General features: G+C 40.0%; 1 protein-coding gene across 3 annotated transcripts in view; it reads right to left on the minus strand.

Annotated features, from left to right (window-relative positions):
* Positions 1 to 8834, minus strand: part of Rhbdd1 (rhomboid domain containing 1) — a 132412-nt gene extending 123578 nt beyond the window's left edge. For all 3 annotated transcript variants that reach the window (XM_076914925.1, XM_034521847.2, XM_034521849.2), the window contains exon 1: positions 8673 to 8834. The gene's annotated coding sequence lies outside the window, so the exon portion shown is untranslated. The remainder of the gene's footprint in view (positions 1 to 8672) is intronic.
* Positions 8835 to 13644: the final 4810 nt, after the last annotated feature.

The raw sequence follows: 13644 nt of genomic DNA on the forward strand, positions 1-13644 counted from the left end.
GCTGCAGTCCTGGCAGCCACTTTCAGAAGCTTAGCCCAAGGCTTTCCAAACAGAGAGAGTCATGCAATACGCACACATTTCTCACATGTCGTGCATGCAAACCATGCTACTATTACATAAGGTTGCCATCTTGTTCTCCTGATGTCCCCTGTCTGCAAGCTCTTTAGTGTTTGGACTGATTCGCAGAGCATCATGATTTTTAGGAACAAGTATGTCCCAAATTTATATATGTATAAATTTATATATATATGGAATTACACTTTTTAAAAAGTGTTTCTTATCTGTGACTAAGTTGGGAACTCCCGGTTGTGCAGCAGAACACTGAACTCTTTCCTGACCTAGTCCTCCATCGAAGCTTCAACAATTTTTATTTGCATAATTAATCGACATCTCAGGCTTTTGTTACCTGCTGTGCAAGTGCAGATTGGGGAACTTGGCTTTCAGGTGTGATATGCAGGTGGGCTGCTGGGGCCTCCTGAAAACAATATATATAGTATTTATTATATTACATATATATCATATGTGCCAAAGTCTCATGTCTGATTACAACTCTTCAAGGACACAGACATTTGTGTTTAGTCAGATGCTTTGAGTGGGAGATATAAGTATAATGTCCAGTTTGGGACTACATTGGAACTAGGCCAGCACTTTCAACAAAGAAGTAATGAAAGAAGGTAACTAAGATCCCAAGATCAGACACTCTGACAACACCCGCAGCCCAATGAGCAAACTCCATTTACATTCATTGTGCATGTTTCACTTTCAGACAGTACACAAGGTCAAACTGCTAGCTGTCAGTTACAATAAGCTTCTAAACTCTTAGTCAATTACCTGGTTAATAACAAAAGACAGGGCTATGACATCATTACTGTTATAATTAATTTACATAGATCAGCTTCCTGTTAATCAAATACATCTTTAAAAGCATTTAATTATTTTTTTTTCACCTAGAAAGCAGCATTCCACTTTGGTTGATGAAAAGCAATCCTGCTGAATTCCACATGAAAGGCCGTCAGGCTGCGGGGAGATAGTTAGGACAAAAGGCTTCACAGGGGCTCACTGCTGCACTAGAGAGTGGCTGGCACAGGCACAGTAAACAGAAGCACAAATGATGGATAACACAACAGATTTTAACAGTTTCGGAACATAAAAGTTGTCAGGGATTGGGGGTGTTAACAGGCTGGGGGGGAAGTGGAATGGACCGATCGTCTTTGAGAAAATTGTATCTAAGGTCGGCAGTATTAACGTATGCAGTACAGGGTAGGATTGTTAAGGACCCGATCCTCAGTAAGAGTTCCACAACACACTGACCAACTGGCCTTAAGAAAGCTGTCAGGTTTTCCCCTGTGCCAGGATACACAGGCTCATTTAATTTTGTAAGGACCAAGTGAGATATCACACAGCAGGCAATCATCATTTGAGAAGTGATAGTGGTTTATGTGCATAAACAAATAAATTAGGAGATCGTGAGAAAAAAGCTGAAAATACTTCTGAGTGGTTTTATATGATGGTGACTAAGGCTTTCTAAGAATCCTATCCCACATTTTTTTAAACTGTATGAGTGACTCAATTATACACAAACATTTTAAGCAGTATAGTATATGAAAGGACTGTGAAAGCATAATTATCATTTTCTATTATGGTGCGTGTGCACAAAGGTGTTGGGGAGGAAGAACATGCGCCCCGTTATTCACATGGACATTAAAGAACAACTTTATGCAGTTGGTTTTTCTCTCTTCTGACCTGGACACTGGCCCACAAGACTGACCTCAGGTCACCAGGAATTCATGGCGAAAGTCTTTACCCCACTGGGCCACCTGCCTCACTGGCCTCATAAATTACTTTTTAATTAAAATAAACTGTATAATAAAATCTCAAGCCACTTTTTGTCAAGGATAGCCAATACTGTGAGAATTTAATGACCCTTCCTTTATGGAGATTAGAAAAAAAAATCTCATGATGCCTGCTAACAAAATTTCCCCCTCCTTTAAAAAAAAAATGCTATTGGCTCAACACCAGTGATCAGACTATATTTACACATGAAAAGTGACTGAAAAATTGAAGTTACTAGGTTTTGCATATAATCCTCAATTTTGTTCCACAACTCTAGGTGAGTTCAAGCCAACTCCACTTCTGCCCTGTCGGCACTTATGATTTCCGGTATCAATCATAAGCCAGTTCTTCCTCGCACAGACCACAAGTTTTAGCGTAATGAGAGCTCATTAAAGTTTCCCTACTGACAGCCCTGCAGCCGCAGGTTTTAAACCAGGGTGCACATGGGGACCAAAATGCAAGCATACCATGATCACACCCTTCGAGAGGATTTAAGGACTTCCACTCCAGTCTTTGCTCTAACCGGATCCCTTTGTCTATCCCAAGTCAGTGGGAAAGTGCTGCCCACCACTGCTACCCCTCACTTTATCTGTGCATGAACTGATGCTGAATTATTTATGGAGCCAAATCTGCTCTGCACAAAAATTAGTCAAGTGGGAAAAGCAGCCATACTTCAAAGATGCAGTATGGTCCTGCAAAGAACAGAAGACATCTGTAAATTACCTGCGATTGGGACAGGTTGGGGATTTTTGCCTATCTAGCATAAATACTTCACTCTTTCTCTAACAAGAATCTGTGGCCCACCCCCATTTAGTACAACCTTGGAGGAAAAGATGGACTCTTCAATCAAGGTGAAGGAGAACAAACTTCGAGTAACAACTCTGCCCTGGACCTGAAGAGAGAAGCCAGCACTAACGCCATTGGGATTGATACAACAGTCACTTGAGGGAGCTCATTGAGGTGGCCAAGACTACACAAACCCAGAGAGCTTCCCTTCTCAACGCAGTTACTGAGGGATGGCCAGCTGGATTTTCTATTGTATCTGGGCTCATCCACATAGCTCCCATCAAGTTTCCTGTCTTTAATCAAATTGGATCAAATAAATTATTTAGTTTTGCTTCTGTTTACAAAGACATCAACCTACAACACCACACATTTACAAAAGCGTTCACAAGCAGGTTTGAGTTTATTTCAAGCATCACCTTGTCCTTAAGACTGACAAAGGCTCTAGCCCATAAGAAAACCAGAACACGGAGGTCCTGTATCTCAAGAGTTGATTGCAGGCATGTTGTTCTTAGAGACAGGGGCCCACAGGACTAAGGATGCAAGTAAGAGCAACTTCTGCAGCAAGTGCTCTGAAATGTTCATGCTCGTGGAGTACCAAATGACAAACATAGTCTTAAAAGGAAAGTCAGAGGGTCCCACTTGTGTCTTTATATATCCATTTATACCAAGGTAATGTTTTAAAAAGAATGAGTATTAGTAATTACAGAAGTGGTTTTCTACTGCATCTCCGTGTCTCTGTTCTTCATGGAAAATAAGTCTAGAATACATACGTCAATGAAGTATCACTGGATACAAAGGTCTACCTAGAACTTCAGGGCAAACATTGCACTCATCCACTTAAAAAAAAAAAAAAAAAAAAAAAAAAAAAGCCAAGAAGCAACTAGGTTTCAGTCTCATGGGCTTTGGGAAGGGTCTGGCACTTTCCAGAGATTCATTCAAGTCTCCCTTCATCCAATGCATTAACAAAAACACTTCTCTTATCATGAGCCTGGGACAGTCAGGGTATGTGTCTGAAACTGAAGCTGCATGAAGAACATGATTGTATCAATCTATACTGTTTAACAGGCTAGTCCTTGCAGAAAGCTACAACCTAGAAAGGCAAAGCAATCAACAGTAGCACTGGCACATGAGGAACTGTTTTAAAACTACACATAAGCATGCATGCTTGCAAAGGAAAGAGCAAAACAAGCTTTAAGGTTTCTATGGCAACTCGGGGAAAAAAAGAAGACACTAGGACAAGCATTGTCCTTAGGCAATGAGGGAGAAAGTGAAATGACTCCCCCGACTTACCAAAACAGCAGCAGCATCTCACAAAAAGTAAAGAACTTCTTTTCAAGATGGAAATTGAGAAGTCTAACAGGCTCCTTATTAGTACAAAATTTGCATGCCTTGATGGGAAGAAGAGTAGTTGCGGGAAAGAGACTATATGACAGTATATGGCCTTTCTATAGTTGCTTAAATTTGGAACCACAACTCATTCATTATAACACCCCAAAGTACAAAATCGCTGCTACCAGCAATATGAGCGAAAGGTGTCAAAGTTTAAGTGTCACCAAAAATAGTTTGTTCAGGGGGGAAAAAAAAAAACCAAACAGGATTGTGTGTAGCTCCAACACACTTGTACAGCATGTATTACTTATAAAACGGAGGTCACTGTAATATATATATATATATATATATATAAATTTCATTCACTGCTATCCTAATTCTGTGAGTCTGGATGAAAAGTATGTCACTTAGCACCATGGGGAAACAGCTGATGGTATAAGACCCCTAAAGTTAGTTGGAAGGGGTCAAATATGGCATGTTGCCTGGGACAGACCACATCCTCATTCTTGCTGAGACAAAGAAAATCACACTTCCTTCCTAAGGCTGTGGAGAAGAATGGATAAAAGAGCATAGCACATAAAAGCATGTAGTACACCACTGAAATTCGGTTTTCATTTTCCCTTCCTGTCCATAAAGTAATGAGACATCTCCCCGTGGAACTGGACTTTATTGCTTTGTAATTATGATGTGCATGTAACAACGTCCAAGAAACTGGATGGTAAATAACACCGACATGCAAGCCTGGATGCACACACTGTCAGTTGGCTATCATCTGGATCCCAAAGGGCTCTTGCACACTATCTATTGCATCTCAGAAATATGACACATTTGCTTTTCTGAATACAGCCAGAATTATCCACCAGCTTTGAAATATCATCACCGTGATGCTGCAAGGAGCAGCTGCTTGATTGAAAGTGACTCCCCTCCCCCACTCTCCAGCTGTCACCAGGAAAACCCCCTCAACGTGTGAAAATGACAGTATTACTACTACTACCACTAATAATAAGCTAACAAATGGTTAGATTTGAAATTATTTTTCTAGGAGTCATTATTAAATTAAGTTGAAAAAAAAAAAACCCACATACACACAAAAAACTACTTTACCATATGAATGAAAACCAGATGCTATCATACAACAAAAACCACTGTGGGTTGTACACACAAGTATACTTCTTTTGTATACATTACATACTTCTTTTGAAGCCTTGTTTTTCTTCCTCAGTCACTTATGAGACTAAACAACAGTTGAAATACTAAGTAGCTTTAATAGTGCTACAGCTGTCACAGTGTCAGGAATTTTTAAAAAGCTGTAGGGTCTGTTGTTATTTGTTTTTCTGCACAGAATCCCATTTCTATAAAATATGGGACAAATTGAAGACTGTACTTGTTTAGGAGTCTTTTGTTTTAATAATCACCCATGACTCTGTATGAGAGTCCAGACATATGCTTGCCCCGGAGACAAAGCTAGCAACTCTGCAGGGCAGAGGATCCCCAGTACCTAGATTCCTAACAACATAGTTTTAGGTACAGCTCATGCTCTGACGGTGTCTCTGACAGGGAGTCACACACAGACACTCAGAACCCCACTTCTCTGGACACATTCTGGATCAGGAGCCTATAGGCTCCAATGTCATTGATCTTAAAGTCTCCAAGCTCTTGAACCTTCTGGGTAAATTTCTGCTTAACAGGCTCTAGGTTAAAACAAAATAAGTAAACAAACAAACAGAAGCCTGAGAATCACTGCTTAGATGCAATAATAGCACCATTAAAGGGCATCTTTAAAGTTTTAATGGTTTTTCACAATAATTTTAATGTATGTGTACATAAGTATATAATTTTTGTCCTTATATTTGGTTCCCTACATTCATATAATATACTACAAAGTAAACAAAAGTATGGTCTACTATGAATGCCTTTAAGCATATTCCATTCATATACTTGTAGCTAAATGTAAAATCAGGAAAACACATAAGAACTTTGGCATTTTTCAAAAGTAGAACACATCAGTGTTCTATTGTAAAGCCTATGTATTGAAAAAAATTACTTCAGGGTTAATACCATTTTTATGCATTTATTTACAGAATTACCATCTTCTATAACATAACAGCATCATGACACAGCTGACTGTACAAAAGGAAATCAGCTTTAGGGTAATCAAAGATATTCTGAAGTTAATTATAGCTAATCTGGAAACTATAAAAACAATGTCTAAAAATCACTGATTATGAAATAACTAATGTTTTTCTAGCAAGCTGAGCTGTAGTTTTCTCCAAGTGTTTGCTTTCTCTCACAAACTAGAAAAGCTTTGGTTCAGCATCTTCATCGCTTAAAAAGCAGTGATGAAACAACCAGGAACGTAAAAGATGGGAATGAATAGGGCAGTCAGAAGGAAATGCTAAACAGTATTTCTTCCCCTTTCAAAAAGGGAAATTACCTAACATATAATGTAGTAACAAATAATAGGTAACACACTATCTCATTTAACTTAGGAAGCCTCTACTTTAAAGGAGAAATTGAAACTGGAAGGATGCTAATCTGGCTACAGGGCATAATCAATGTGCAGAGGGAGGCAGAATTCAAGAAGGGTTTGCCTGGCACAGCACCTCAGCTATACATCTTTCTTACACAGAAAATAACAAAACATTTGGAGCCTTCGAAAAATAATAGTTTCATGACAAGACACTATCACTTTGGTGGTAAGGTTAACTATTACTGATAGAACCGGATGACATATTTACATGACAATTTACTCCCCATAATATCCTGGAGTCTCAACATGGCCTTAGAGCCAGTGCTCTCTAGTCAAGGCTATGTGTTACACAGGCCACCGTTAGTCACTGACCCTTTTCAACATTGTAATGAGCCTAGGCACTAGGCCAGCAGCTTCAGACCCTGAATGGACCCTTGGAGAAAGGAATAGTTCTCAGAAAATGCTCCGTGTAGCAATTTGAAAAAGAAAAAAAATCATCCAGTTGGGAGCCTGTCCACGTAACTGTGACCCTCCAAATGGACGTGAGACCTTCTGTTACGATGGAGCCATACAACATATGAGGACAAAAGATAAGGACAGAAACAGCATCACCTTTGGCTGTGGGGTGCTAGCCACTCCTCTATGCTTCTTTGCAACTCTGGTCTGGCCTTTACCAAACTATGGGCCAAATGCAGGTATGACTAAACTGAAGAAACAAGAAGGCCAAAAAACTTTAAACTACCTTCGCACAACCTCCAACAGTTCATTTTCTAAAACACCACAATGTAATTAGTGGTAGCACCTACTGTCGTTAGCTTTCTTGTTCTGGTTTGGTTATGTGCATAGAGTCTCATTATGTATCTCAGGCTGGCCTCCAACTTGGGATTTCTCTTTCCTCAGCCTCCTGAGCATTAGAGTTACAGGCACGAGCCACCATATCCTGCTAAAAAACAGTTATCCTTTAACTAAATTTTCACTCTTCACAAGTAAGTGGGATAAAAGTCTTTGTAGCAGTCAAAACTCCATGCAATCCAACTGCTCTCTAACCTACAACTTGTCCTTCCTCCACGACCTGTATGCTTTCTTCATGCAGGTCTAGTAAATTTGCAATGCCTGACCTTTGAGGGGTTTATATAGGTTAGTGGTACCCGATTGTTCTCACATGTTAACAATTAGCACTGTGAAGTCACAGCTAAGTGATTTGCCCAAGATTCCATATCTAGAAAATACCTCACCTTACTCAAACCTCATTATCTGTGGTTCTCTAACAAGTGAGTGCTTTTTATGGCTATGTGATTCATGGAACTGAGCACCCAGAAGCGCTAGAATGGGCCAAAAGGCTTGCTCAAAAGGGTATGACACTAAAATCTGTATTGCCAACAATTCCCTCAGATGTTGCTGATGGGGAGCAAACCCAGGACCAAGGCAGGAGCACCTGCCCTCCTGGAATGTGCCAGAACACTAGAAGATCCGAAGCAGTATCAGTAACAGAAGCCGGGAGAAGGTAAATGAAGTTAAGGACATTGGGACAAAAAGTAGGGGAGAGGGGGACCTGACGCCACGCCCCCCCCCAAAAAAAACTGGGAGTCATGAAGCTGCTGAACGGAAGGCACTTTTAAAAGAGCCTGACGACTGACTCTTAATAGTGCAATAATTCGATATTACAGTTTGTTTTTTTTTTTTTAAATAATGCCTATTTTGGAAAAACGGAAAGGCATACGATACAAGCTTTTTTGTGTGGACAGAAAAGAGCTGAATTCCCTCAAGTCCCTCAGGTCCCTCAGGTGTATGTCTGTCATCTATTCTGTGGTATATGCAGACTTACAGAGGTTAGTATGGGTCTGTGTGTTGAGACACAAGTGGCCGTCCCCTCCAACCACCTGCCACTGTAAGCTCTTCGGCTGATGCAACTACGCCTCAAACTTCCTGAAGTCAGAGCAATCTATCAAAAGCCTATCGGGGCAGCCTAGACCTCCATGAACCCCGGATGCGGTGCGAGTGAGACTGCCCCTGCAACCCCATCCCCGCCGGAGGGGACAAGAAGACCCGGACCCTGCCGGCCGGCTCCTCTGCCCTGTCCCGAAACAGCGCTTCCGCCCGGCGAACACAGGCTGGCCCCAAAGAAGCGCTTCCGCCCGGCCCGCACCAGCTCGGATCTCAGCCCCGGCCCCTCTATCCGCGGTCCCGGGAAGCCACGACACAGGCCGCACAAAAGCGAAGCCATAAACTCAGCTGAAGAGACGCCGAAACTCACTCTCTCTAAGACCCGCTGGCGTCCTCACGTACTCCCGCGCTCGTGCGTCACCACGTTAGAAGGCCGAATCCGAAGACTCAACTTCCCGCACGGACGCCGATTCTGCAGGCTCCACTTCCGGCGGCCTGGGAGGGGGAAGGAGCGCGGCAGTCTGCGCATGCTCGGTGCTACATATGCCCTTTGGTTATTCTAGCTAATACGTAGCGCTCCTCCTGCTCAACCCTTAGCAACGAGGATGTCAGTGTACTTTTACCGCCATAAATAACAAATGATCACTTACCACGCGCCCAGCGCCTGAGTCGCCTATGGCCAGCTCCTTCAAGGCCAAAGTTTCTTCCCAGTCCAGTGCCGTCTACAGAGTGGACAGTGGAGACCATAGCTGTTCCCAATGGGCCTCAGGAGAGCTGCTTATCTCAGAAAGTAGGCCAGAGAAACAAGGCCACGGTGTACATTTCAGTTCCGAAACACACACACACGAGGCCACACTGTTTAGCCTGTTTACTGCTTTAAAGGTTTGAAGTATAAGGTTTTTGTGTCTTAGGTCATTTGGTGCAATTTTCTGCTTCTAGTGTGGAACCAGTTTCCTGGGCAGTTTCTACTAAAGGCAAAGCTACGTATATGTCCTACAAGTAAACTGTCTTTGGAGTAATTTTTTTTTCTAGTAATTAGAAAAAGGGTTCACTTTTTCTTTTTTTTTTTTTTTTTTTCATTTTCTTTTCATTTTTTATTGGATATTTTATTTACACTTCAGATGCCATCCCCTTTCCCCATCCCCCCCCTTAGAAAACCTCTATCCCATACCCCCTTTTCGTTTTTGCATTTATACACTTTTTTAAAAAAAAATGTTAATCAAGGGCTTTATAAGTTTGGTAATGCTCAATCAGAGGTGTAACCCACCACCCAACCTAGGTATATCAACTATCTTTGACTGGTGGAGGCACGTGAATATCTGCCTCCCTGTCTCCCCCCTCTTTCTCTCTTTGATCACCTAGCTTCTCTCCTTCTTCTCCTCCTCTCCTTACTCCTTCTCTTCCTCTCAGTACTCCTCCCACTTTAGCTCCTCCTACATATCACTCTTCTTGTTAAAATAAAACTTTTCTCTCAAAATACAATTAGAGCATAATTATGCCAATTTGTACCAGTGAGGTACAAGATAGTCCTAATACCCAGTCCATCATTTTGTTGACTAACCAGAACCTCTGTCATCTATCCTAACTAAAACACTTAGTTCTGAACCTGGCTTTTTCCTTGGCTTTAGAATGAATGTCAGCTGAAAACCATCCACTCAAATTTTTTCTCTCAAGGTAAATATCCAGGATTGGCTATGAGACTATAAGTTTTCAACCCCGTCAGAAATCCAGAATGACTGAGGTAAGTATAATTGTGGGAAACACTAAGCATAGCTTCTAAACCTTAGCCAATTTATAGAGACCTCTGAACACCTGGACACTCCCTGTACTACAGAACGTTGGAGCATCTGTTCTTCTGCCTTCTGGCCCAGGATCATGTGACAGAACTTAGTGATGCAGAATTATTAAGGGCCAATGCTCCACTTTTCCAAGGCATGAATTAGGTGTAGGTATATTTGCCAAAGGGCTTAGTAGTCATGCTTAGTTAGAATATTTAAAACTTCCCAGTCCCCAAAAGTTTATTTTCTATTGTATAACAGAAGAACTCTCCCTAAAAATTTTTACCTTGGAGTTAGTTAAGTGAAGATTTGCTGCATTATGAGGAGATATAAATGAGAATTTCAAGTGACAAAATTCTTAGCAAATTCAAGGATGAATTCTTAAAATTTAACCCCTTTCAGTTTAAAAAAAAAAAAAGGGAGGGTATATAGTTCTAAGACTGACATTGAGAAACTGCATTCCTGAAAATGGAAGCCCATGTGAATAGGGGGAACTAAATTGCATGTAGAAATATATCTCCTTAGGAAGAAAAAAATAAATGCAATTTCTCAAAAGGAGAGGCCTCCCTATTTGTTCTTCTGAACAATTCTATGCATCCATTCTATAAATATACTCTTGTATCCTCTGTCACTCGACACTTTTCTATACTAACACTGTTTTTGCTGTTATCATAAGTCATTAAATGCAGAGGTGACTTTAAAAGAGCCACAAATCAAGTCTCAAAACAGCAATCTCACAGATATGCAATTGTAAATAGATAGGGCTTAGGAGGGTACTTAAGGAGCATGGTGTGGTGGTGAACACTAATAACCCCAACAGTTTGAAGGTAGAGACAAGAAGATCAGGAGTTCAAGCACAGCCTCAACTATAACTTTAAGACCAGCTTAGACTCATATAGACTCCCTGTCTCAAAAAAAAAAAAAGGTAAATAAAAACATTTTATCCTATTTTAAATATGAGTAAAATGTTTCATTGGCATTTAAGAGGACAGAGAAATCCCCCCGCCCCTTGTAATAACCTCATCAGACATGGTGATAAACACCTGTAATCTCTCCATTTGGAAAATAGATGCAAGAATATCAGGAGTTTCCCATTATCTGGGTAATAGTTTCCTAGCCTAAACTTTAATAGAGGGACAATTCTTACATGTAAACAAAGCTTTAAAATACTAAAGACTCAATGCCAGAATAAGTCCTCTACCATTTTTTTTAAAGCATGTCATTTGTTCATTACCTTGTAAAAATAATAATTTTTAAGAGTTCAAAAGTACTTTAATTGTCAGATAAGATATCACTATGCATATTCCATTTAATATATGAAATATATTTGTGGTATAAAGATGCAGTTTTAAATTATATCTAAGCCTTGAGGAACAAGCAACAATTCTTAGCCATTTGACTACAATTAATGTTCCTAAAATATGATGCCTGTGTTGAAACTGGAATTTTGGTTACCTCCTCTGTACATTTCACAATCGGGTAGAAACTAGTAGAAAGGTACATAGACATTCCCACCTTTCAGAATCCAGCCTGAAGGAGAAAAGATGCCAGGCAACAACACCATGCACCAAAAACTGGATTATCTTGTAAAGGAGGAGTTTGTTTTTATCTCTTACAGCTTTTAATGTACCAAATATATTATACTCAAAACTGTTTCAAAATATGAGTAACATTGATTAAAGAATGTCCATCATCCTTCTTACAGAACAACTTTCAAATGAAGTGATTCAGCTATAAGAACTATAACAGCCAAATTGGACCAAATGTTGTGATGAGATTATCAACACTTAACAGTAGACCACACACACACACACACACACACACACACACTCAGTAACCCTAAAAAATTTATAATGGCAATAGAAAATAGACTTTACAAAAGTAAATGTTTGTAGTGACAACAAGATTTCACTATAAGATAGCCAAAACATTAAGAAGAGACAAGAACTGTATATGGCCACATATCCAACTATATAGCTCTAAGGTCATGAAAATAAAATTGGTAGAATTGGGAGTTTAGGGTGTAGCCAAATGTTAGAGTGCACAGGGCTCCAGAGCCGCACAATGGGGTATGTCAGAGGAATTGAATTAAGAAGCAGACAACGAAAGTCTGATATTTAGATACTCTTAACAATGGGTAGGAAATTAGACTGAAAACCATTAAGTATATAGAAGCCGCAAAAGCCACTCAATCCAAATAGTAAGTGCAGACCACTCTACTTAATAACAGCAGACTTTATAAGTATTTTAACATATTCGTTCTCCATGATAGCCACATATGGTGCATCATAAAACAAATGTGAATAAATTTAAAATGAACGGGATCATACAGGGTATCCTCACTGGTAACAATAAAATTAAATTAGGAATCAACAAAAGAAATACATTTGGAAATTTAAAAAATTACCCATTGAGTAACAGCTAAAAAAGATAAAGAAAATTAGAGAGCAGTTTTAACTGGACAAGAAGGAAATACAGAAATTTCCCAGTTCCATCTAAAATGATGATTTTGAAACACTTTAACAGTGCTGCTTTGAAGCACTGTCATGGGAAATGTCTCAATAGCTTAGCTTTAAAAGTAGTTTAAAAAATGAGCAACACACACACACACACACACACACACCAAACATAAATGACAAATTTATACACAAAAAATGGAGAAAAATCAATAAAAATTAAAAGCTGATTTTAAAAAGATGCAATTTACAAAAAGGAAGAAGAAAAACACGCTAATCTCCCAAATGAGGCATGAACTGGGTATATCACCCAACCCACTCTACAGAAATTTAGATTACAAGAAACTGCATAAATTTATGTTAATAAGGTAAGTGTTGTAAATAAAATGAGGTCTTAGATTCAAACTGACAAAAGTGTTTAAAAACTAAAAAAATTCAATTTTCTAGGAGAGAGAGAAACAACAAGAAGGAAGGAAGGAAGGAAGGAAGGAAGGAAGGAAGGAAGGAAGGAAGGAAGGAAGGGGAAAAGAGATGAAGAGAACAGAACAGAAAAGAAGAAAAGAGAACCATGGTGTGTGTGTGTGTGTGTGTGTGTGTGTGTGTCTGTGTTGGGGGCTGACTTTTAGCAGAAAGCAGCTATCAGCTTTGCAGCCATCTTGAGCCATATACCCTGACATGAGACTTGGATTACAATAGCCTACAACAGCTGAGCACAGTCCGATAATCTTGGTTTAGATACCTTGAGATTAAAGGTGTGTGAGATTAAAGGTGTGTGATTTAAGAGTATGATTTAGAAGTATTGAGATCAGAGTTAGAGACAAGACCTAAGGGCATGATTAAAGGTGTAACTTAGAGGCGTGGCTTAGAAGTGAGACATATAAAAGGCAGAGACAGAACAGATCAGAATCAGACTGAGATCAGAGAATCAGACACATCAGACATTAGGTAGAAGACACTTGGCTCCAGACAGAATCAGACACAGCAGGAGACACTTAGAGGAAGAGAGACTGAAGAATAAACGGGATTGAATCACACCCTGTCTGGTCTCCATTCTCTGAGTCTGCCCTCACCCTTGCTCTTGCTGAACCCTGACCCGCAGACTGGAGCA

The sequence above is a fragment of the Arvicanthis niloticus genome, chromosome 17, assembly GCF_011762505.2.
Source record: "Arvicanthis niloticus isolate mArvNil1 chromosome 17, mArvNil1.pat.X, whole genome shotgun sequence".
In the NCBI taxonomy this organism is placed as follows: domain Eukaryota; kingdom Metazoa; phylum Chordata; class Mammalia; order Rodentia; family Muridae; genus Arvicanthis; species Arvicanthis niloticus.